The sequence below is a fragment of the Panthera pardus genome, unplaced genomic scaffold (genome assembly GCF_024362965.1).
Source record: "Panthera pardus isolate Hobbes unplaced genomic scaffold, ASM2436296v1 HiC_scaffold_10, whole genome shotgun sequence".
Lineage (NCBI taxonomy): Eukaryota > Metazoa > Chordata > Mammalia > Carnivora > Felidae > Panthera > Panthera pardus.
In genome coordinates this window covers 5,605,491-5,630,972 of record NW_026526655.1, presented here as the reverse complement: position 1 = coordinate 5,630,972, position 25,482 = coordinate 5,605,491, and the positions used below count along the sequence as shown (strand labels likewise).

The 25,482-nt window shown below is 54.6% G+C and overlaps 1 protein-coding gene across 1 annotated transcript in view; it reads left to right on the top strand.

Moving 5' to 3' along the window:
* Positions 1-4,612: 4,612 nt before the first annotated feature.
* SH3BP4 (SH3 domain binding protein 4) overlaps positions 4,613-25,482 on the top strand; it is an 85,956-nt gene continuing 65,086 nt past the window's right edge. Inside the window, exon 1 of the mRNA XM_019445489.2 lies at positions 4,613-4,800. The gene's annotated coding sequence lies outside the window, so the exon portion shown is untranslated. The remainder of the gene's footprint in view (positions 4,801-25,482) is intronic.

The following is a 25,482-nucleotide window of genomic DNA, read 5'->3' as shown; positions in this document are numbered from 1 at the left end:
ACATCCCTATACAGGCGATAGGCTTTGGGGACCCAGCACCCACCATCTCTCTGTCCTCACCTGTCCCTCTGTCTTCAGCTCACTTTTTCACCCCAGACACATAGGGCATCATTTCAGCTTCCTAAAGGTGAAAAGCTCTTTCTGGCTTCAGGGTCTTCGCACATGCTGTTCCCTCTGCCTGGCATGCTCTTTCCTGGCTCCTTTCACTTTGTCTGATGTCACCTCTCTTGAGAGGGCCCTGCCTGGCCGTCATACCTAAGGCAGGTGTCTCCTTTCTCAGCCTCTGGTGCTTGCCTTTAGGGCAGGTACCACGAGCAAGCTGGCCCCTTTCCTGTCTCAAACCACTTCTGGTCTCTCGGCACCACGAGAGCAGAGCTGATCCTGTCTCTCCCAGCCTCATATTCTCAGGGCCTGGCACACAGTAGGTGTTCAAGAAATATTTCTCAAGTACACAAACCTCATTCTTCAGGCTTATGAATCATGCAAAGACCACCTTCTCCCTCCACTTAAGTCCACAGAGGGCATTTATTCAGGCTACGGTTTTCACATTCTGAGTTGCAGACAACAAATGTGAAATTCCATTTGGCCACGTTGATGATTCAGTGCCGGTTTTATGGAGTCGATTGGAAAAAAAAAATGCCTTATGCCTTATACTCTTTTCTCCCTTAGCTGTGTTTTGTATCTTTTTATTCTATTTTCTTCTTCTCATGGGCAATTTGGTCATTCCTGATTTCACGTCACCAAAAGAACAGTATTCTTTTTATTTCCTTGTTGAGAACGCCCTCGTCCATAGAGAGACACTTTCATGATGGGCCTACGTGAAATTTCTGGGTGCTTCCACCCTAACGGGAAGTGTATTTTGCAGGTGGCCAGAACGCTATAACATGAGCAAGTTTGGGCAGAGTTCAGGACCATATGTGGCCCTTGGGAGTTTTCTTCTTTGACCTGCTATCTCTGGGGCCGCTGTGTCTATTTTGAGAAGCACTTAGAGTGAATCTTCGGTGGTGGCGATTGGTGCGGATTAAGCTTAAACTACTGCGGGTTGAAATAACAGAGGCACGTGTTGACAGTCCAAACCATCCCACTCCCTTCCTCTAACCTATCTGTGCATTTTGCTTTCCTACGCTCAAGAATCTTCCTAGAGGGGCGCCTGGGTGGCGCAGTCGGTTAAGCGTCCGACTTCAGCCAGGTCACGATCTCACGGTCCGTGAGTTCGAGCCCCGCGTCAGGCTCTGGGCTGATGGCTCAGAGCCTGGAGCCTGTTTCCGATTCTGTGTCTCCCTCTCTCTCTGTCCCTCCCCCGTTCATGCTCTGTCTCTCTCTGTCCCAAAAATAAATAAACGTTGAAAAAAAAAAAAAATTAAAAAAAAGAATCTTCCTAGAATGGCATTTTTCCTACGCACAGAATACAGACCCTTCTAGAAGAGCCCACACTCGTGGAGGAATCCTTTTGTGAAGTCTGAAGTTCGCTTTCTCAGCCTGTCTCCTCGACTCTTTTCCCTCAGAGCAAAGTTACCAAGTTGTCCCCTTCATAACTACAGGGACTTGAAAAAAAGGTATTTCTGTGCACAGATGATACAAACCTAAGCTTGCTCTCTTGGGTTTTATGTGACTCAAAGCACACGTGTAGATATGTGCGTGTGTAAGTAATGATGACAAGGGCTTATGTGTATAAATAATATACACACAACACGGAGCAATCTGCATGCATTCTCTCCCATCGAATCCTTGCGAGCACTGCACCCATTTTCAGATGAGTAAACACCCAGCCATTCAGCGGTGCGGCTGGCATTCAGCCACGGGAAGCCCCATCTCAGTGCCCATTACAGCCAGCCTGGCTTCCTCTGTGTACTTGAGCTTGTGTTTACACATACGAGAGTGAAGACACACATTCACATCACACACCCGTGTAAGATAAATTCAGGCACAAACACACTAACGCATATGTAAATGCTTAGGAAATGTTTCTGCAGGGACATATAATAATGCACTTTTAACCTGTGGACTCCCGGGAGAAGGTATGAAATGGTTACACTACACACTTTTCTAATCATCCCTGTCCTTTGAAACAAACATGCGTTAGTTTCGTACCTAAAACCCCAACTTACTGATTTTGCTGTACATGTTCCCACTAGAAATGGTTGTTGGGTCATTGAACGTTAGGAATAGCTTACGTGTTTGTTTCTTTGTTTCTTTTGTCTTTGGAAGGGCAAGGAATAAAAATTGGTGGGACGAGAAAGCATACATTCAACAGGAAGCAACCTCTTGAGACCTCCTTGCCTTCAAGAACAGGAAAGGCAAAAAGAGTCCGCACACAACTTACCCTAAACGTGCAACATTGTCGCCCAGCTTCTCCCAGACCCGACTCTGGCTTTCTTATTTATTATTTCTGTGTGTTGAATGCTGATCTGTGCTAATCTGCTAAACAGTTTACATGCAGCATTTAATTTTCATATTTGTTTAGGAAACTGAGTCACAGAGAGGTAAAACAGCCAGAGATTCAAGCCCAGCAGGCTGGCTCCCAGGTCAGTGCTCTTAGCCTGTCCAGATACCATTGAGAATTTCCTGGGCCCCCCAAATGCCCCTTTGATGTTCTCTTCCTCTCTGAGTCTTCTCTACCTGCCCTTTCAGGGTGACTGCCTCCTTTTAAAAGTTGCAACATACATTTTAGGGCTAATTGTATCATTTGCAGGAATTCAGTTGCCCACACCAAAATCAGAACACCAATATTCACCCTTCTTGAACCATGTCTCTGTCTTCCTGTGTCCTCTGAAAATCCAGGGTTTGCATTTAGAATCCTGTGCTCCCATGAGATCCTGATACAGCACATAAAATGAGCATAATAAGGGGCGTGTGGGTGGCTCAGTCAGTTAAGTCTCCGACAGGCTCAGGTCGTAATCTCATGGTTCCTGAGTTTGAGCCCAGCATCAGGGACAGCTCAAGCCTGGAGCCTGCTTTAGATTCTGTGTCTCCCTCTCTCTCAGCCCCTCCCCTACTCATGCTCTGTCTCCCCCTCTCTCTCTCTCTCTAAAATAAATAAACATTAAATTTTTTTTTAAAATGAGAATAATAAAAGTATCTGCCCTACTGGTTAATGGCGAAAAAGGACTCAAGGGGTAACTAGCTATGGACCTTGGTCAGCCAATGATAGCTTTTGTCCCAGGAAAGACCCCTGATTCCTCCAGGTTTCTGCATTGTGAGGGCCTTCAGTCGTGCAGGGGGGACTCCCGTGCTGCAGTAAGAAGGCTGGCAATTGCCGGAAGTGGTTAGAATCCAGTCTCCAGAGTGGTCTCAGGTCAAATTCTGGTTCTATTACTTTCTTGCTGTCCAATCAAACCCTGGAGCTTCAGTCTATGCAAGTGTGAAATGGACTAAAGAGAGTAGCCAAGTATGGGATTTAGGATTAAGTGTGTCACCCCATGGAAAGTGCTTGCCACGCAGTAAGTCAGTGGTGGTTCAATTTACTGAGCATTTATTGAGCGCTTATTGCATGCCTGGCTTAGGGACACAGGCTTGGCGAAACGTAAACGGTTATGATGCTACGTATTCCACTTGCATTTTGCGCAGCAGGAAGTACTCCTTTGTAACGTTCACCGTGACTGCCTTTCTTTTCGTCTTACTTTTCCATTTTGCACTTGCCCTCACAGCCCCGCAACCGCCTGCATTCCACCGTCCTCGACCGGTGTTAGAAACAGGATTCTCAGAGTTAGGCACCACCCTCCGCGTTCTGGCCGACGCTGGAGGATCCAAACCTCACCCAGGGGTCCCTCTTGGAGTTCTCCAAGAAGGGGTGGAAGGACGGGGTGCGGGAAGCACAGGAGCGTGACCGAAAGGTCACTGTGAACCAGGCGCATCTAGATCTGCTCGGTGCCAGGGACCACGACCCCGGGGGCGCCCGGCGACCGGGACCCCATTCTCCGGGCTGGCGCCGGGAAGAGGAAGAGGAGGAGGCACCGAGGCCAGGTCCCCGCCAGGGGTAGGAGAGCCGCGGCGCCACCCCCCGCCGGCACGCTCTCTCCCGGGCGGGCCTCCGGCGGCCCCGGCACAGCCCCGCCCCTGCAAACCACACCCGGCTCCGGCCTCCCGGAGGCCCCGTCGGCCCCGCCCCCTTCGCGCTCGCCCCACCCCCGGCCTCCGGCGACAACGGCTCGGCCACGCCCCCTAATTATCCACATTCCGCCCCTCGGCCTCTCGGCTGCCGCAGCGAGGTCCGCCCCTCCATGTTGGCCCGCCCCCTACTTATTCCTACCCCGCCCCGGCCTAGCAGCCGCCTGTGCTAAACCCCGCCCCCACGGCCTCGGGGGAGCGGGGGGACCCGCTGGTCCACACCCCGCCCCTGCCTCTGGCCCCCCCGGCCCCATGATCGGCCACGCCCCCTCCGCTCTTGCCCCGCCTCCGTCCGATAGGCCTGCGGAGGCCTGCTCCCTGCTCCCCCTCCCTGTCCCCCTTTTCTCCCTCACTCCCCGTCTCCCAAGTGGCCTCGGCTCAGGCACCGCCCTGCCCCCAGGCCCCGCCCCGGCGCGGAGACCACCCTCCCCTCCGAGCCCGGGTCCCCGCCTCGCGCGCCCCGCCCCCGCTCCCGCCCCCGCCCTCGCGGCCCCGCCCCGGCGCGGGGACCACCCTCCGCCCGCGGAGGCGCGGGCCGAGCGCTCGGGGCACTCTCGGCGGTCCCGGCCGTTCGCCGCCGCCGCGCGGAGATTCGCGCGGAGATTCCGCGGAGCCGCGCGCGTCCCCGGCCGGGCTGAGCTCCCAGACCGCGACGAGAGCCGCAGGAGCCCGCGGGGACGCAGTGCGAGCCAGGTAAGCTGGCGGCAGCCCGGCCGTCCCCTGCGGGCCGCTCCCGCCCCGCGCCCGGCCTCGCTCCCGCGGCGCCTGCCGGGGCTCGGCGGGCTCGCACCCTCGTGGGCGCCGATCGCTCGCCCGTCGCCTGAGTTCGGAGCTCCGGCTGCCTGGGCACGGCCGGCGCCGGGAGGCTTCGGGAAGACTCGCGCCCCTGGCCGCCTCCTGGGCTCCCGAGTCACCCCGGCGCAGGCGGCCGGGCCGGGGTTCCGGGCGCCGAGCCGCTGTCGGAGCCCCCCTCTCCTGGCCCTGGCGCCTCCCAGGCAGGCCCTGCGGGGTGGCCCGGCTCGGTGACCGCACGCGTCCCCGGGGCGCCCCCTCGCGCGGCTCTGGGGAGGAGAGGGGGCGCGCGGTCCCGGGTTAAACTTGTTGGTGACAATGCATATTTCAACTTCGGAGATCCCTCGTTTTAGGATGGAAATGAAAATCCCGGGTTCTGGCCCGGCTGTCCGGTGAGCGAGCAGCCGCGAGCTGATAGCGCGGGCGGCCGGCGGGTGGGGACGGCCGGGAGAGAGGCACGTTGTTCTCCCAAGTGATGTTTCCCGGGAAGCCGGCTCCGCGCTGCGGATTGGTGGTGCCCGGGAGTGCGGGCGGCTCCTGGCCCGCGGCCGCTCCTGCAGCCGGGGGACCAGGCCGGCGCTGGCCCTTCCCCGGGGTGCCGGGCGGCGCGCGGGCGGCGGGCCCTCTACGTGCCGAGAGGCCGGGGAAGTCTCCCGGCCAGTGAGATTCAAGAAGGGGACGTTGGGCTGGTTTTTATTCGTGCCGATTCTTGGCAAGTTAATGCAGCAGATTTGCACTGTGTCCTCCATCAGTAATAAGTTCGTGTAACTTTTGATCACAAAAGCAGTATATGCTTTGGGTAGAAAACGTAATAAAGAGAAACAGAAACAGTAAAACAGAAACCATCCGTGATCGCACTCTTCCTACCTGCCTTCAATGTTTACATTCTTGGGGTCACAGGCTTGGCGATTTAATGAGTAAGTTACAACTGGAGCCTCTCCTGCCTAAATCAAAGTAATCGCTTTACGCGACTCTGCCCTTCCCCACCCTTCCAAGTGTGATGGTCTCTGAACACCAAAGTTTGGGTTTATTGGCCTGGCTCCCTTCTCAGCTGGCCACGGGTTCCCTTCCTGCAGGCCTGAGGTGGAGAGAGAGGGCGCAGTCAGCTTAGAACACTGGGTAAGACTTGATTGGCCTGGTGCCTCTCCACCTTCCCCTGTGGTTTTGGTTCCTTGCCTTGTAATAATGAAGGTAATGATTCTCAATCTGCTTCTCAGGCCACCATAAAAATTAATGGGTGGTTTGCAAAGCGTTTTGACATTCTTGGATGGACAGCGGCTGTACTTTAAGGGGCTAGGGAGCATTTTGGTGTTCCACGTTGCTGTCGTCATCAAATAAAAACAGTCTACCTCCCACCTGGCTGCCCTGACCAGGAAACAGTCTCTACTGATGTCCGGTGGAGCCTGGAGAACGTTCCCGGCTCCCTGCTCAGTGCATTCTGTCCAACAGGTCGGGGAGGGGGCGGGGGCTTGGAAGGAGACAGCACCCCCCAATCCGCCTCCTCGCTCTGCTTTCTGCATGTGGGCGGATGTGGGGAGGGTGAGGGGAGACTGACATTAAGTGGGCCCCCCGTTGCACAGGCCCCCGTGCCTGTCCATCTGTGGAATGCCAAGGCCACGCTGATCCCAGAAGGAACAGTTAGTTCTGGGAGGACTCAGAAAGTGAACAAACCTGGCTTCCTAGGGATTTGTCTTACAGCTCGCTTGTTTACTAAACGAACAATGAGCAGCTCAGATCGGCGGTGCCGGAGAAGCTTCTGTGAGCTTTAGTTTTTTTCCTGTTGTTCCAAGACGCAGGCCCCACACTTTGTGGCCTTTGAAAACAATTACTAGGGACTCGGACCTGGTGTGCGAAGCCCGCGTGGGGAGCGGTGCACGCACGTTGCCTTTTGTTCCCCCGGCGGAGAAACCACGGTGGCAGAGCCTCTCTGTAGGCCGGTCTGCAGGGCGCCTGTTTGTCATTTGATAGTTTCGTGTGTTTATTGTTGCTACCACCAGCACTTTGATCTGCCCAAGGTCTAGCTGATCGCAGCCCAGACACAGGGGGATTTCCAGAAGGACCCAGAATGGGGGCTGGACAAATTGCAGCTAAGTGTCCTTAACTGGGCCGTCTGCCAATTAGTGTTATGCTCTTAATTTTCTCGGTGGAGGGAGGAAGAGGCAGTCTTCCTGAATTTTCTCCCTTGCTGTTGTTTGCTAACTTGATTTCTGGTTACCCAGCAGCCTGGAATTACTTTCCTGCGGCTGCTGGTGCAGACTTTTTTCTTATTCTAATGGCTTCTAGTCCGTCGATAAGGTATGCTAATGTGAATGGGGTTTACGCCCTTGGGTCCTGGGAGGCCGCTCCCACATTTAAATCTTCAGATCGCAGCCAGTTCCTTGTGGGAGGAGGCGCCCTGGCTTCCCTCAGCTTCTTAGGGGAAGCCCTTGACCCAAACAAGGTTAAGAATCCCTGAGTTCGACCCTTGCCGACCTCATGCCGGGCTCCACGCAAATGTCTGTGGCTCCCTGTTTAGGGCGTCAGCCTTGTTTTGACTGAGTAGAAGCTGCTGTTGTAGCGAGCGGGCCTTGGGCCAGCCACGTGGGTTTTCCTTAGGTCTGTTATTTTCAAATTCAACACCTGAACCGGGCAGTGCTGTGACTTTTCTTCTGAGAACTGGAGTCAGGCCCCCGGGATATTTTCGAAGGCCCTGGAGATGCACACCGGGGCATCTTTGCCCCGAGGTCACTGCCTGACAACCCAGTTACTGGGAAAAGGGTCACCGAGCAGCTGCCTAGACATCACCCAGAGTGCTCTGGCTGGCTTTGCTCCTGGCCCAGAGGGGAGCCCGGGGTCTTTCAGTGTTTACACTCAGCTCCCAGGACTCTGCGCCTCCGGCCTCCCCAGCTATTGGCACAATAGAAGCCCCACCTTCCGCCTTCACCCTCCGCGGGATGGTCAGAAAAATAATTCACCGAGTCCCCGAACACCCAGGGCACAGTCCCGCGACTTATTCAGGATCTCTCAGGAAGCCTGAGCCTGCTTTTCAGTGGGCCCTGGGGCATCCGTGTGTTACGTAACGGCACCTGGTGCCATCTGGCCGCACGTCTTAAGGGAGAGGATGTCCGTATTCGGCCTTTTGAAGGCAAGAGAATGCAGAAGGTATTTTAGAAATAAAGGGGTGTTTCAGGGAGGGAAGGGTGAACCCCACCCAGGGCATCACGGCCCCCCATCCGCCAGGTGACCCAGTGCCCGCCCGAACCAAACGCTCAGTAAGCGAGTAAGATTTCAGGAAGTAGAGAGGTGGGCTGGGTTCACCTAATTGGAGTTGAAATTTGGGGCGGTTTGGGGGCAAGAAGGGCTTACGAAGCATCGGGCCTGGAGTGCACGCTTAAAAATCCTTCCAGACACCGCGAGGGGTTCCATTTTACAAGGAAGCTACGAGAATGTAAGCAGCTCTCACAACACAGTGGTCCAAAAAGTGCTCGAGCTGAGAAATCAGCCTATATCTGCCTGAGCCCAGAGCTCGTGATCGCATCTCCCAGTGTGCTAAAATGAAAGGCATTCATACCTTTGGGTCACATGAAGCCACGCACAGGAAAATAGCAGAGTACCTGCCTCCCTTGCACAATTCTAAAAAAGCTTGCACTCTGAAGGTGAGACATCTCTAAAACCCGTAAAAATCTCTGCAGCCTAAATGGAAGGCAGCCGGTTGGCACCTTTATTCCCCGGGGTGGGGTGGGGGGGTGGCTGTGTCCCGCCCTGTCCGCAGGGTCAAGGTTGATTTCTTTGGAAGACTGAGGTTTTGAAGTTGGGGTGACTCGGACAGGAGCCACCGTGAAGTCTGTTCTGGTACCAGGAAGCGAGGGTATTCCGGGCAGATGAGGTCACTAGAACAAGGTAAAGATTATGGGAAGTCTGTTAAGTCAATGTGAGATAAGGATTCCGCCTTCCGCGTCGTAATCAAATAAATGACATGCCCCGCGATTATGCTTATCTGCTCATTAAAAGCTTGTCTCTGGAGAAACTCTCTGCTGGTTCCTGTTAGCCCCACTCCTCTGAACAAATTGAGAAGAAAACTTCCCGTGGAAGGCTTCTGTGGTTCCAGAATTCCTGGTATTCATTTCTCCGCTCTCTGTCTTCCTCTTTCCCCCAGTCTGTGGGACTGAGGCAGGAAACCCTGTCCCATTTTTAGGAACACGCAAGCCTGCTCTGGTCCCCGGGCCCGTGCTCCACTGAAAACCCCCCTCTCCGAGGAGAGGAACAAAGAGCCTTTCTGGCGGCACCTGCCGGTTAGGGTGCTGTGGTGTCAACACCCCACTGGCACCAGCTGTGGCACTAAATGTCGCACAACCTGCGGGAGCCAGTGGGAGCCGGCTGCAGCCCGCCTTTCGTTGCACTGAGCCTCCGCAGCCGGCCCCCTTACCGAGTGGGGGAACCCGTGACCCAGTCGCCTGGCTTCTGCCCGGACCGCGTGTGCCCGGCAGCTGGGCCGGGAGAGGACGCAGATGTCGCTGGTAGCCTGATTCGGCCAGCCTCAAAACGTACTGGACGTGGAAATCTCCTGGGAGATTTTGTAAAAATCCACCTTCGCCAGCCTGGTGCCCAGGGAATCCAGATCTCTGAGGGTGGGGCCCAGACACGGGCAGTTTCTACAAACTCCCCATGAAAATCCCCGTTCTACTCTAGTACTCAGGGCTCCACTCCGCCGAGGTGGGGGAATTTGTAGGAAGGACTGGAGATGTGGTTTGGGACCGGGTGGGGCAGACCCGGTATTTGAGGCCAGGGAAGGTTTTTAGGGCCAGGTTCTTGGAAAGGCAGGCAGAGGTCCCCGATCTTTCCAGTTGCCGTTTGGAGACCTTACTCCGTCGGCCCTTTCCTTCCGTGGGTGGCGATCAGCATACTTCCTGGTGGTGCCTTGGTCTCTCCCGCTGGTCTAGAACAGAGAAGGGTGTTCGTGGACAAAGGGATCAGGATCAAGCCAGGAGGCCTGTCCTTGGGGCGATCGCTTCTTGGGTGGGTTTTTGAAGAGCTGATTTTAAAGCAGAGTGCCAGAGTCGAGAGGAGCTTCCCAGGACCACCCAAGCGAAGAAAGGAGAGACTAAGGGCTTTGTGAGTCTGAGCTTGGTTACACACATAATCTGATTATTTGTTCTCTATCATCATTAGCAGCCAAATTATTTTAAAACAGCGAGAGCTCCTTGGGAGACAGCAAGCACGTGGGAAGGGTGAACTTCTGAGCCAGGCTTGTTAGCAGGCCTGTTAGCAGGAAGAGGGAAGCTAGGCCCCCGGGATGCAGAATTGGAGGAGGCGTCCCTGGGGTTGTTCCCTTACAGGGTGATGAGACGAGGACCGGTTGAGAGCGCCGACTGGGGCCTCGTTTCCTTAGGGTTGAGCCCATGAATGTGGAACAGCTCACTGGAGACTTTGAGTGTGAGCTGGGGCCCCTGGGAGCACGCTTCGGGTCACCCCATGAAGATGGGGCAGGAAAGCCAAGGGGGAGGAGGAAAGAAGCGGCTGGAAGCAGAAGACCACGCAGGCTCTGTGTCCCACCAAGCCAGGCAGGAGAAGATGGGGTGTAGAGGAAGGGGGTTGAGAACCTGACATAAACAGGGTGGTTGTGGGGTTGATCAGAGAAGCAGCATCAGGAAGACAGGGGGCCACTGGGTTTGGCTTGTTAGACCCGTGTGATTGTGGTGGTTGGAAGCTTCTAGAAAAAAATCGAGAACACCGAGCGTGGACCACTGAGAAGAATGTTGGCGGTAAAGGAAATAGGACTGTCGTTTGATGGTGTCGAGACAAGAGGGACCCAGGGCTGGGTCAGAGGGCCTGCGATGCTCCAGGGCAATGAGTGGGTGAGTGGCTCCGGGTCCCCTGAGGGAAGGAGATGGTTGTGGGTGGTTGTCATTGGGAAGAACAGGTTACAGAAGACTTCCCCAAATGCCTTTTCGCCCTGTGCTCATCTGGCTCGTTGTTTTGCTCGCCTTTGGGGGGTGCTGGCTGGGGGACTCCTGGGTGCAGGCCCCTTCTCGAGAATCCCTTCCTGGGTCCCCAAGATGGGGAGCTGACCCTGCTCCCTGCATGTCTGTTGACCCGCTAGGCTGGACACTGCTCAGCACCGGTTACAATTGATCGCCACACCTTCCGTGCACAGACAGTGTGTCCCCTGAACGGGGGAACTGACAGGTGGAGAGAGGGGCTGACCAAGCCGAACACTCAAGGCGGTGACCTCCCGTATAAGCATTTGGGGAGCACGTTAGCATTCTCTTCTTAGACATCTTAACAGTTCAAAACGCACACTGGGTGGCGGAAGTAATTTCTGGCTTTTAAGAATTCTGGCCTGTGAATGGTAATCAGCTTACTTGGAAATGTCGAGTGGCACCTCTGTCACTCTGCCATTTACCGTTTCATTCAGCGAGGCTCACCCCACCTTTGCTTACCCATTTCCCGCCACTGCCCCAAATTCAAATCGAAAGGATTTGAATTTTTAATAGGTTTTGAATACAAAGAAGTAAGTGGGATATGGTAACGCTGCTCATGCGTTCGACTCTCTGTTTCTTATGACCCTGAGAATCGTGGCTTTGGGAAGTGGTATCACATATGTGTACGTGTCCTTTGGGCGAATGGAAAGTCAAGGCGCTGTGTTGAAACTTCACTGGAAACCATCACTGGACCTGATACAATAATACCTGTAAATAACTCACGTAAAGTGCCGGAATCGCTCAGCTGACGGCGTGGAGGTCCATGGTCACAGTCGACACGGTCGTCTGCTGTGCTCTGGTCTCCCTTTTCCTCTCCGTCGCCCCCATCCCGAATACCCCTCGCGGAAGTTGGGCTATTTTTTCACCCCCCTTTGTGGTTTCAGAAATCAGTGTTCAAGACGTTTCCAGGGGAAAAGCTCTGTCCCTCAGAGTCCTGGTGTCCTGGCGACACCTGTTGGATATTTTACCTTTGTAGTGCCGGATGAGGAAACCGCAGTGTCCCATTTTGTTCACGTTTCAGGCCCTCGTCAGAGGGTGCTGGCTCAGGGTGACGTCTCGGGAGATCGGACACTGGCCGTGCATCCAAAATGAATTTCTTCGAGTTCATGCAGCGCACGTGTTTCGCTCGTATTTTATTAGAACCATCTATGATTTCAGGACTGCTCGCCTGGGGACAAGTGTATGCTGGTCACAGAGACAGGTGCCTGAAGGACCTTCTCTGCTCCGTAATCAGGGCTGTGGCGGATGCTGGCAGTCACAGGTGGTATAGTGACTGTGGGAAGAAAGGAAAAGGCCACCCGGAGTTCATTTTCTCCAGGTGCGAGCCTTGTCCTTTCCCTCACTTGTATTTTATTTGTAAATATCTTAAGAGCCCGAGAAATTCGGTTTCAGGTAATTTGACATTTAGATGCTCATCTCTCGGAACTGTAGTTACTGTTTGAAAGGGATACACACACACACACACACACACGCACGCGCACACACTTGAAATACTCCTATCCACCTTTTAACATGGGGATTTTTCTGTGGTTTCAAGTATTCATCGGGCTTTTCCTCCTTGTCAGGCACTGTGCCGAGTCTCCTATAAATGGCCTTTTCTTTTCAGTCAGTTAGGAAACAGCCTGACTTGCACAAGCGAAAGTCACACGTGCTTCAAGGAAAATCTTCAAGGAAAATGAAGAACGAAGCGACCAGCCACCTATCTTGTTCTTCCAGCCCTGTTCTTTGTACACAAGCCGCTGTCCGGGAACAGAAATAGGTGAAACTTAAGTGTTTCACAGACCGGAATCCGGGAAGTTCCTCTTTGCCGTGGTGTCTCCCATGACTCGGGGCACACCTGGGGTTTCTCAGTCCCATGCACCTGTCCGTGTCTGGAACTTGGGCTTTTCTGTTTACTTCTGATTTTGACACCGGACAACTTCGAGACCCGGCTTTCTTGTCTGGGAAAGGGTGGTGTAGTGCTTACTTCTGGGAGCTGGGAGATGTCGACGCGGAGGTGTGGATTTTACCGCATCAGCCCCGTACCTATCCTGGAAGGTTTTTGTGACCGTGGCCTCTTTTGAGTCCTGTGTGCACCGCAGGTGTTTCTTAAATACTGAGTAAATAGAGATTCTTGGGTGATGTCTCGCCATCTGCATTAAACCGGAGTGCAGGGCTTCGATATTTTTAGGTGTTCAGTCTGACCTTTGGACCGCGTACAGGCGCAGACTGATGGTGTGATGTATTGGTAGATGTCTAAATAAGGATCACTTCCCCAATCCTTGCCCCATTCCTCAAATCTCTGGGAGCAGGAGGAAATGGGAGGGATACAGTCAGCAGGTTGTGCCCCAGGCTCAGACCTGGGCTGGATTGTGGCTCTGGCTGGTCTCGCGTGCGAGGGGACCAGCAGCCGGTCACTGGTGGACGCTGAGCCTGCGTTTTAAAAGGCCTGACCTGCCCGGACTACCCTGAGGGCTGCGAGTGGGGGGACTGAGAAGGGAGTTGTGTTTAATGCAAGTACTTTCTAGATAAACACATTTTTCTGAAGGAGTTTATTGTGATTTTTTCCTTCTTTTCTCTTAAAAAAATAAAAAGACCTCTCCCCCTGAGGTTTTTAAAATTAGTCAAGTAATCATATGTTCATCTTAGAAACATTACAAGACGTGGGGCGCCTGGGTGGCTCAGTCGGTTAAGCATTCAGCTCTTGATTTCAGCTCAGGTCGTGATCTCAGCGTTTGTGAGTTCGAGCTCCTTGTCAGCCTGCTTGGGATTCTCTCTCTCCTCTCTCCACCCCTCCCCTGCTCGTGCGTGCTCCCTCCCTCTCTCTCTCTCTCTCTCTCTCCCCTCTCAAAATCAATAAAAGTAAACTTAAAAAAATATATTATAAGATGCAAAAGGAGAAAAAAGTTCACATCACTGGAAGTCGGCCACTCACGATAACCACTCTGGTGTGGACAGGACATTTTTCTTAGGGTCTCTCTGACGTCTTCAGAGGTTAAGTCCAAGCCCTTGCAAACAGACCAGGATAGTAGAGCGGGGACTTGTTCAGTGTGCACCTGATGCATAGCAAGTCCTTATTTTTGAATGAAGTCTATACTTTTGAAAAACTGCTTTTTACCTAAAATTGTTGCTGACGTATTTTCACATCAGCAGACACAGATTTGGACCCCCAAATGACCGTCAGATTTGTACGGGAGGTACCCTCTTTAACAAATCCTTATTCAGAGACCATTTCCAGCTCCTCTGAAATTATCAACAGTACTACAGTGAACATCTCCATACACACATCTTTCTTTCAGTACATGTAAGTTTTTCCTTTGGATGAATTTTTTACCACTATTGTGCTCAAATTCTCCAGAGGACTTCTAATTCTATTAACGGTTGGACGAATGTGTAATCGCTACTCAGAGAAACACCTCCAAAGGCAGTGACCTTGAGAAGAGTTTCTACATCCGATTCATGCAACCGGGTGAACTTTAAGACCAGCCTTAGACCTGCCGGTACCCCAAACCCTCATGCTCTGCATTGGGAGCTTTTGGGGTGGGCTTGGAAACGCACATCTGAGTTTTAGGATGTGCACTTACACGCGGGTTTCAAAAATATTAACATCTGGGGGATGTGTACATCTGAGGACACAGGAGGAGTTTCTGTCGGAGGTCCTAGGGGCCCCCTCCGCCCTGGAAAGGAGTGACTGATGATTTCCTCGCCGGCAGCTTCAGGAACTGTCATTGCTAGGGGCCCCCCCTGCCTCCCAGGGCCATGTCATTCTGGGCACGGGGGTGATTTGTGGGGCGGTGTCTCTGATCAGCTGTGACGAGACAGACTGCGGTTGGATCTGGTGGGTCTGGCCCAGGGCAGCGCCCCAGACTTGGTTTTCAACTTCCAGGTTCATTAAGAGGCGAAAGGGCTTGCTGCCTTCCACGGACAGTGAGGCCGTCCTTTTGATTCCTAACCGCGGTCTGCTGTCACAGGACTTCTTCGTTCTGGCAAGAGAGGAAGACTACGTTCGGGGTGGAATGTGTTTTGGCCTGTGTCCTCAGCGTGGCTTTGCAACGGGGGCCTGGCTGCCTCCTCTTGGCACAGCCGCGGCCATGAGTCACTGCTCACCTATTGTAACATGAGGCAGCACTGTGGAGGCTGACGGGAAGGCCCGGGGACAGCTCCTTCGCTCTGGTTGTTTGTTCTCGGTGGAGTTTGGGGGGCGGGGAGCCCCTAGACTGGGCCTGAGCGCTGAGCCTTTTGTGACTCTCCGGGGCGCTGTCCCTGGCTCTGTTCCCCCCGATTAGCTGTTGTTTGACTCAAAGTCCTTCATTCCCTCACTCACACTGACCCTGCTGTGTGCCAGGCAGGAGGCTGGAGAAACCACCGGAGGAGGCCTCTGTCTAGGGAAGTGGCCACCAGAGTACAGGAGGAGAGGTCAGGGTTCGCGAGGTTAGGGAAGCGGCCACCAGTGTACAGGAGACGAGGTTAGGGAAGTGGCCACCAGAGTACAGGAGGAGAGGTCAGGGTTCGCGAGGTTAGGGAAGCGGCCACCAGTGTACAGGAGACGAGGTTAGGGAAGTGGCCACCAGAGTACAGGAGGAGAGGTCGGGGTTCGCGAGGTTAGGGAAGCGGCCACCAGTGTACAGGAGACGAGGTTAGGGAAGTGGCCACCAGAGTACAGGAGGAGAGGTCAGGGTTCGCGAGGTTAGGGAAGCGGCCACCAGTGTACAGGAGACGAGGTTAGGGAAGTGGCCACCAGAGTACAGGAGGAGAGGTCAGGGCTCACGAGGTTAGGGAAGTGGCCACCAGTACAGGAGGAGAGGTCAGGGTTCACGAGCTGTGCTGGGGGCTCAGGACACTAGGTGAGAGACAAAGAACTGGGCAGGCACCTGCAGGGGGCTTGGGGGCGGGGGCAGTGGGTGGTTGGGTGAGTACAGGAAATCAAAGGTGACTGCTTTCTGGGAGACCCTGGTGGGGGATGCCAGGGGCAGGTGGCTGGATGGAACAGTCCTTCTGGGCTTCATTCAGCTTTGAGCTTCCAGGCCCTGGGAAAACTTGATTAAACATGTGGGCGTGACTTGAGAGGGGTCTGACACCCTCCCCTCACCCCGGATCACCCCCTCACAGCCCTCCTCTCACCACCTGGGACTCTCGTGACCCTGCCGGGTGACCGGCCACTTCTCCCTCCCGACCTATTAGGAAAGTCTCCTAAAATCATCCAACTAAATGACCACTCTGCACGGGGTTGCATTACCTTTGTTAACAGGAATGACACAGGAAGCTAAGGCAGCTGTCAGATTAGTAAGAGAGCCACAGCATTTTTGTGTTCCAGAAAGGAAGAGGTATTGAGGAAGAAGGGGAGGTCTTTCAGCAGAAGCAACATCAGAGGGACCCTGTGACGGAGATCAGAGCACCTCTCCTGGGTCGCTTGTCTCCGACGTGTACACCCAGGCCGTGGCGCACAGGGACATCAGGGTGAGCCCTGGCTTTCCTGGTCAGGCCCAACCCCCCAGGCCAGGCCATCCTTCCCCTCCTGACAGTCCCCTCCTGGGACCGCAGCAGCCTGAGCCGCTGAGAGGCCGTGGCTTTGCTGACCGTCCAGCGGATTTCTGTGTTTAACCCACGTTGACCTGGCTAATCCCGGTTCCGCTTGGGGGGAAACTTCAGTACAGCCTTCTGTCCCAGGAGGACCACCCGCCGTCCTCAACGTGCTCGGGGTAAAACCATTACGTTTTCAAGGTTAAAAGAACCTAACTGAAAAGCTGGAACATGATGTCACAAACACCGCTTTTTTGTCATTAGTGGAATTGTCAAGAAATTGGCTGCTGGCTAAATTGGGAGTCTGATTATTTTTCTGGGAAGGAGCCGGGTTATTTTGATGAGCAGGAAAAGGGAGAGAATGGCAGTGATCCCCTGGGGGGCGGGGGGTGTGCGGAGGCTGGGAGTAACAGGTAAGCCAGGCAGGCAGGACACAATGCCAAATTATGGCTGAGCAGACTACTGGGACTCAGGCACTCGGGGGGGAAAAACCTGAGCGAGTGTGACTTCGAATACGTCAGGTGGTTTGTGGTTGTCCTTTGCCTTCGGGTTTTAGTGCCGGGAATTGCAAATAGGCAGTCGGGGCTGGAGGGGAGCGCCCAGAAGTAAGCAGTAGTCGTTTGGACGTGTACAGGGGCGGGTGAGGGCTGGGGTGGTCGTCACCGGTCTGCCCCCACCCCCCTTCATTGTCTTCCACAAAACAAGTAATCTGCACATTGAAACTGTTTTGGGAGAGGAGAGGAGAGACAAGTGGTAGCTACCTCCCCCTGCACCTGCCCCTGCAGGCAGCGAAACCGTTTGCTCCCGACTTACCAATGAGGACACTGAGGCCAAGAGACTCATGGATGTGTCCGTGGACCCTACGAGGACCTGGAAATACCAGGCAGTGAGGAGTTTTACGTGGTGCCAGTGCCTGGATGTGAACTGACGGGGTTGTTTGCCGAGGCACTTGACCGGGGGGGGGCTCTCCGTGTAATGGTTGTGGATAGCAGAGTGGAAGGGCTCAGATCGCTGAAAATGACCACCCCAGACGCGTCCCTGGAGGACGGTTGTTCACGGGTACTTCTGGGCTCAGCACCGAAGCAGGGTTAACTCGCTTTGACTGCATGTCAGGGGTCGCGCGCTTCTCCCCAGCCCTCCCCCCCCCCCCCCCCCGCAGATTTGAATCCAGGCTGTGGTGCTACACTGCTCTGCCCCCCAGCTGGGTGCCCGGGGCAGGGAACCCCCCAGGGCAAGCGAGGTGATTTCCGGAACCAGACCAGGGAGCAGCGTGGGGGCAGTGCTGTGGGCACACAGGCAAGATGACGTCTCAGGCGAGATGGGCATGGGCAGGTGACAGCCAGGTGGGTAGTCTGGACCGTTCCAGTCCACCAGCAGGAGCCAAGGGTGGAGCAGCCCCTAACGCTGGGAGGTTGGGGACCTGGGCAGGAGAGAGTGTCCACATTCCCTCCCGACGGCGCCCTCACTTGGCGAGCCCACGTGAGCCCTCCCGCTGTGCCGTGTGGCCGTGTGACCATTTCCCTCTCGTTGCCATCGAAGGTGGCACTTGGCAAGAAGTACACCACGTCGGGCACCGTACGGAGCTCTCCGTTGAGATAATCGGGAATCGCGGATCTTCACAGCCCTGAGCGGTAGGTGTTCAGACAGCAGTCTTTGTACCCGAGAGGTCTGCCCTCAGATATTCCCCCATTTTGGGGTACCTTTCTGAATGGCCATTATCCGTTGAACTAAGAATCAGCACAGTACGAGAAGCCCCCTGCCCAGATGGGTGAAGGAGCCCCTGCTTTTCCTGCCACCCTTGGAGAACCCCCGGTGGGGCTTCCCTCCATTAGGTGGTGGCGGCCATGCCCAGGGCCACCTGATCCTCCATAACCTGGCCGCCACTGATGGGATGAATGGTAGGCAGGCCCCCTCTGGGTTGTAGTCGCCCAGAAATCTGGAACTCAGGTTAGCTTGGTGGTAGAGGTGATGACTGATGGAAAGTTCCAGAATGTTGGAACCCAGAGGGAATAAATAGAAATGGCAGCATCAGTAGAACCATGGCGGGGGGGGGGGTGGGGGGGTGGTGTGGTTACAGTTGCTTTTCACAGTGGGGCCTTCCAGACATAGTCACGTGATCAGGGCCTAGAGCCAGGTGGACCCTGAGCTATTCTCTTTGTTCTTTAAGTATTTAGTTTTTTCCCTTTTCTCTTTTTCCCTCTTTCTTCCCTCTTATTTTCTAGTTAGCTTCTGGTATTACTGCATTGGGGCTCAATAAAGGCCTCAGGAATGCTTCCAGTATTTTCGAGTATTCCTTGGATAGTTGCACAGCAATTGCATTTTCTCCAGGACAGGGAGTTTGACGCAGGTCGATGAGATTAAGCTCCTCGATGATGTTGTGGTTTGTGTCGGGTTTTATTTAGGTTGGGTTTATGTGGCTTATGTGTGTTCCGCGTGTGGGCCCATCGGATTTCGAGAGCTGGGCTCACGTTCCTGGAGGGGACCGCGGTTCCGCCGTTTTCTCTGGATGACCGCTAACGGTTTTGGTGAGCATGACAACCAGACCCTTTTGCCACTTTGCGGTTTTCGTTTTGTCAGTGTAAAATTCCTCTTTTGTGTGTGTTCGACATTTCCGGTCCCGTTTTCTGGGTCGTTTTGTTTCTGATGGATTTCACGCCGCGCGTAAGCCATTCGCTGGCGGATGGACCGCCGCTGGCTTTGTCGCCACCTGATCTGAAGAGTTTGCGTCTCGGCCCACTTGGCGAGCTCCTTCTTCCGGACGCGGGGGTTACACCAAGTCCCGGGGCTCTGGTCTACTTAGCTCGAAACGACACGGAGAGCATTCCCGCCGAGGTCACCTGACGTGTGTCGGGACTGCGTGCGGTTCTCGTGGACTGTGCCCCGTGGGCCACGAGAGAGGCTTGGCCGAGCTCCCGTCCGCCACCCCTCCTCTCGTTGGGGCCCCCGGCCCAGTTTTCACCGAGAAGCGTGACTTGTGTGTTGTTGGGTCCGCCGATCCTGTCACCCGGGTTTCGCTGGATGGAGATTCTAATCAGTTGGGTTTTCCAGTCCTGTGTGCGTCTGCTTTTGGTTTGGGGTGTTTAATGCCTTCATCTGGGGGTGCCTCTGGGGTGTGGCGAGGGTCTAGGTCCCAGCCCCTGCCCCGGTGCTCAGAAGCCCCCTTCTCTGTATTTGGGACGTGGCGTTGATATGTGTGCTGGTGGGTTTCTGTGGGACTCCACAGTCGCGTCACATCCCGTGCGCGCTGACGTCAGCTGTGAGCCGTGTGGCTCTGTGACCCGGGCGTCCCCCTTGTTCTAACCGTCCATCCATCCATCCATTCGTTGATTCCCCCAGCGAATGCACGCTGGTGGCTTCAGCCTGCTGGGCACGGTTCACCCCACGGCCTTTGCGTTTTCCCAAGAACTGGAAATACGATCTGGCCTGCAGGTCGCCGAGGCCTTCCTGGCTTTGCAGAGTCAGCCTAAACTTTTCGGTGTGGCCCGCTTCCGGGGACTGGCAGGCTGGTCTCCGAGCAGTTGGGTCTCCCACCTGCTCTTGCCTGCATCCGCCAGGCCCGGCCCCCAGATTCCACGGTGGTCCCCTAAGCGATGCGCGTTCGTACCCCTGGGCTTTGCTTTTGCTGCTTCCTGCCCGGCGGGTCCCTCTGCCTGAGGCTTTAAGGCTACATGGCTGCCCCCCCCCCCCCCCCCAAACAGGGACCCTCGGCGCCTTACGTCTCAGTGCCAGCTGCACTGGTCAGAACTCAGAAGTCACCGGCATTAGCACCGAGCCCGGCACAGGCGCGTTCCTTACTTTTGTTTTGAAGTTGACTCATTTTGAGAGAGAGAGAGAGAGAAAGAGGGGGAGGGACAGAGAGAGAGAGGGAAAGAAAGAATCCCAAGCAAGCTTCACTGTCAGCGCAGAGCCCGACACGGGGCTTCATCCTGGGAACCGTGAGATCGTGACCTGAGCTGAAAACAAACGCCAGACGCTCAACCGTCTGAGCCCCCCAGGCTCCCCACTTTTCCTTGAAGAAAAACCTCAGCAGATTTAAATTTTTTTTTTAGTGTTTATTTAGTTTTGAGAGAGAGAGAGACAGAGCACAAGCAGGGGTGGGGCAGGGAGAGAGGGAGACACAGAATCCGAAGCCGGCTCCAGGCTCCGAGCCGTCAGCACAGAGCCTGACGCGGGGCTCCAACCCACGAACCGTGAGATCATGACCTGAGCCGAACTCAGATGATGTTTAACTGACTGAGCCCCACCCCCCCCCGACCGCCAGGCGCCCCTGAACCTCAGCAGGTCTAGAATATCACCTGTGAGGATTACAAACATTGCTCAGGTCCCTTCCCTAGAGAGTTAGTTGGCCTGGGGCTGGGGTCTCTGCGTCTCTAAATTTAAAAGCATCCTAAGGTGACTGTAGGCCCAGCTGAGAAAATCACCAGGTTAAAGTGACCCCTCCCCCGTGGGAATACACGTCTTGGTTCTCATTCCCAAGATGGTGTTTTTTCTAAACTTTTCGCGTGCCTAAATCTGTATTGTAAGAATAAGAAGTGCTTTTGTAGCCATTCCAAGTACTACGGACACGTAGAAGGTGGAAAGTGAGTCTCGGCTCCAGGGCCTTGGCTGCGTTCCTCGGGCAGGTGACCTTGACTGCCCTTGACCTCTCGGGCCGATTCCACTGAGCCGACCTGCATCGCTCGGGTTTCTGTGTCTGGATTCCCAAGTGCTGTTCAGGTACAGTTTTCTTTTTTTGTTTGTTAGCTTCGGGGAGCAGGGTCACTTTTGCCACGTAAAACAGGGGGAGTGGACGTTCTTTTTTTTTGCTGTTTTTTCCCCGCCGCTTCAGACCCGTCTTGCGGGTACCAGGCCCGACTCGCAAGGAGTCTGGCGCGTGTCGTCGTAGGGCGTGGCCAGACACGAATTTCTTCAGAAACAACATGAGGAAACAAAAGAGGCTGTTGTGTACGACCCTCCTCTCTTACAAACTTTAACTTCTTTTTAATTGTGAACACAACCAAAAAAAACCCCGCCTGATACGAAACTTCCCATCGTAATGGTGTTTAAGTGTAGAGTTCAGTAGTGTAAAGCGTGTTCACACGATCGTGCAACAGATCTCCACAACTTCTTTGCATCTTGCAAAAGCGAAACGTACATCAAACCTCCCCATTTCTCACCCCCCACGCCCCGCCGCCCCCGGGGACCACCTTCCCACCCCCCGATTCTATTGACTGTGTTGGATACCCCCTCCGATGAGTGGAATCATCCAGTGTGTGTCCGTCTGTGACGGGCTTATTTCACTCAGCGTGACGTCGTCCGGGTTCATCCGCGCTGTAGCCTGTGACTGGATCTCTTTTCCCTTTCAAGGCAGAACAACGTTCCACTGTGAGGACAGACCCCCGTTTGCTTCACGCGTTCGTCCACCCCGGGGACATGTGGTTGCACTTCTTGGCTCTTGCACGTAATGCTGCTCTGAACCTGGGTGTGCAAAAATAGCTTTCAAGACCCTGCTTTCCGTTATTTTGGGTGCATACCCAGAGGTGGGGTTGCTGGATCCTATCGGTGGTTCTCGTTTTAATTTCTTTGTTAAGTTAATTTATTTTGTTTTATTTATTTATTTTTTGTTTATTTAGTTTTGAGAGAGAGGGAGACAGACAGAGTGTGAGCAGGGGAGGGGCAGAGAGAGAGGGAGACACAGAATCCGAAGCAGGCTCCAGGCTCCGAGCTGTCAGCACAGAGCCCGACGCGGGGCTCGAACTCACAGACTGTGAGATCGTGACCTGAGCCGAAGTCGGACACTTGACCGACTGAGCCACCCAGGTGCCCCTAAAACTAATTAATTTTAGAGAGACAGAGACAGAGAGGGAGAACAGAAGAGGGGCAGAGAGAGAGGGAGGGAGAGAATCCCAAGCAGGCTCCACGCTGCCAGCACGGAGTCCGACGCGGGGCTCAGACTCACGACCAGCGAGATCATGACCTGAGCCGAAACCAAGAGTCGGGCCCTTAAGCGACTGCGCCCCCCAGGCGCCCCCTAGTTTTAACTTTCCGAAGCACTGCCATCCTGTTTTCACGACGGCTGTACCTTTTTCCATTCTCCGCACCAGGACGCCGGTGTCCCGGGTTCTCCTGTTTTCTGTTTCTGTATGTTTGATCGGAGCCACGCTCACGCAAGTCAAGTGATCCTGGGGGTTTATGATTTGCCCTCAGTGATTATTGACGTGGAGTATCTTTTCATGTGCTTGTTGGAGGGTCTGTGGTTTCCAAGTGGCATTTATTTACTTAGATTTTCCATAAAGTGCTTTTGACAAGCCCTTTTATAGGTACACTTTATGGGTACACACGGCTTGTGGTAAAGACGAAAACTCTCATGAATCGTCCTGTGTGTCCTCCCATCACACAGTAGATTGGGGGGGCTCTTTCCTTTCTTTCTTTCTTTCTTTCTTTCTTTCTTTCTTTCTTTCTTTCTCCTTTTCTTTCTTTCTTTGTTTCGTTCTTTCTTTCTTCCTTTCTTTCTTTCTCCCTTTCTTTCTTTCTCCCTTTCTTTCTCCCTTTCTTTCTTTCTTTCTTTCTCTCTTTCTTTCTCTTTCTTTCTTCCTTTCTCCCTTTCTTTCTTTGTTTCTTTCTTTCTCCCTTTCTTTCTTTCTTTCTCTTTCTTTCTTTATTTCTTTCTCCCTTTCTTTCTCCCTTTCTTTCTTTCTTTCTTTCTTTCTTTCTTTCTTCCCTTCTCTCGTAAGAGAGAGCGCGAGCTTGAGCGGGGGAGGGGTAGAGAGAAAGGGAGAGAGACTCCCAAGCAGGCTCTACATGCCAGCGCAGAGCCTGATGTGGGGCTCGAACCCCCACGAACCATGAGATCATGACTGGAGCTGATATCAAGAGTCGGAAGCTCAACCCGCTGAGCCAGCCAGGCAACCCGGAACCTTATTTCTGAGTAGACCACTTAGAAGAGGAGTTTCTTCGTGAAACGAGGGAACAAGCCTTCCCCTGGCATCGCTCCCAGAGAGCCACCTTCCTTCCCCCTTGCAGATTATTTAAAGAACCTATGTAACGAAAGTCCACTGCGACGAGTAGCCTCTAAAACACCCATGTGTCCCCGGGGACCTGGAATCTGAGACTAAAGGCCACCCAGTGACTGCAAAGCTTGGCCCTTCATTGTCTGTTCTGTTTAGGAGCGATCCATGCTAATCACAGATTTAGAAAACGCAGCCTGCGGAAGAAATGAAAACTCCTCTGACTCCCGGTGGCTCCCTCTCTGCGAGATAAATCACTAGGACGTTCTCAGAAGTAGGGCCCATCGTGCTCAGTCCTGCAAACCTGCCTTTTCACTCCGCGGCCATGGGAACAGCGTTTGCTGGCCGCACCGCGTGCCATTCGGTGATATTGCCGCCCTGGTGTAGGGTGGAATGCTCTCTTCCGGGCGGTGTTACTGGTGGAACCCTTGACGACCCCTGAGTTGACCGCCCCCTCCTGTGAGTGCCCGGCCAGTCTTGCCCGCTGGACGGGTGCCCTCCCTTGGCATAAGTCCTTCAGCACTCTCTCCATCCTGAAGTCAAGCCATCGAGGCATTGGTGACCACCCCTTACGTGGCAGGCACTGGCCTGGGAGCCATTCCGGCTTTGGGAGAAGAAATACACAGTTTGAGCCTTCTGGAACGGACAGGAAATGCTTTCTCGCACTTCCCTCAGCCCTCCTGCCCTTTCTACAGCCTGGATTTGGGGGAACTGCAGGGGGTGCTGCCCCCGTGGACTGCAAGTCCTTTGCCACGTGTTTTTCCGGGTCTAGGTTGACAGGTGCGGTTGGGAGACTTCTCCTGAGCCTCTGACAAGGAATGTTTTCCGTTATCGTGGATCAGCGCCTCGCCAACCCCGGGAACACTCATTCAGAGATCCCCGAGAATGGTGACCTTGGCCCCCGGTGCTCCCCATGAGATACTTCATTGGGCAGAGCAGGTGGGGTGGCTCAGCCTGTGGACACATGGCTCTAAGCTACCAGTGATCTTGACTCACAACTTGGAGGTGGGCATCTCTGGGATCTTCGGCCTGTCTGGGCCCCGAGGCTCCTGCCTTGGTGATGGGCTGGCCCTGTATGTCAGCGTGGCCCTTGGGTGCTCGGGGAGACTGGGGGCTCCTTCCCTCACTGGCATGGGATTTCCTGGCTCAGAAAAAACTCAGGGATTCGTGGCTGGGCACAGCTTCTCCAGCTTCTCTCTACCTCCTCCCTCCCCGTGGCGCCCCGTGTGTTCACTGGGTGGTGTTGGGGTGCTTTTTGGCTGATGAGTGGGAGGCGGGAGGGAGTTAGGTGGGTCCTAGCCAGTCAGTGCGCCCACACTGGAGGGGATACAGTTCATCTTTAGCCACGGCAGGCCTGCCCGTCCGGGACACGTGGCGATTTGTAACGGGGATAATCATAAACTTCACCCTGATTGTAGGCGTGTGTGGCATCCTCCGGGCACACATCTTGGCCTTGCTCCTGGGGATAGGCCACACATGGCCCAGCCAGCAGCTGCCTGGCCCTTTGCGGAGTTTGGGGCCTGGAAAGGGGAAGGCCGGGGGGTAGGGTGCAGGAGCTGAACTGTCACCACCCCGAGGAGCCTCGGGCCACAAGACTAAATGTCATGTGGTGTCCTGGACGGGCTCCTGGAACAGAAGAAAGACACCGGGGAGAAACCCAGGGAATCTGGGTAAAGAACGGACTTGGTTAATTATAATGTATCTGCGTCAGGTACGTTGGACAAATGCGCCCTCCTCACGCGAGAGGTCAGTCACCGGGGAACCCGGGTGTTGGGCAGTAGAGGACAACTCCCTGCGTTTTCTCCCCAGCTTTTCTATAAACCTAAATCTAGTCTGAAAAGAAAGTTCATCTTTAAGAATAGACAAGAAGAGCGGCAGAGAAGCGAGTGGGCAATGGCGGGGTGGCCAGGCTGGCCCTCTGTCCCCGTGTCTGCGATGCCCGGCTCCGCCACAGTCGGTGTCAGCATGAGGGTGTCCGGCCGATGCCGGCCAGTGGTACCAGGTGCCCCCTGCCAGCAGGAGCCCCGGGGCCCCCCGCACCCCGGCCAGAAACGGCCCTTCTCTACAAAGCCAAGTGCAGTGGGCCCGGACCGCTCCGGGTCAGGCCGTGGCCTGTCTCTCTCCGCCAGCACATTCTT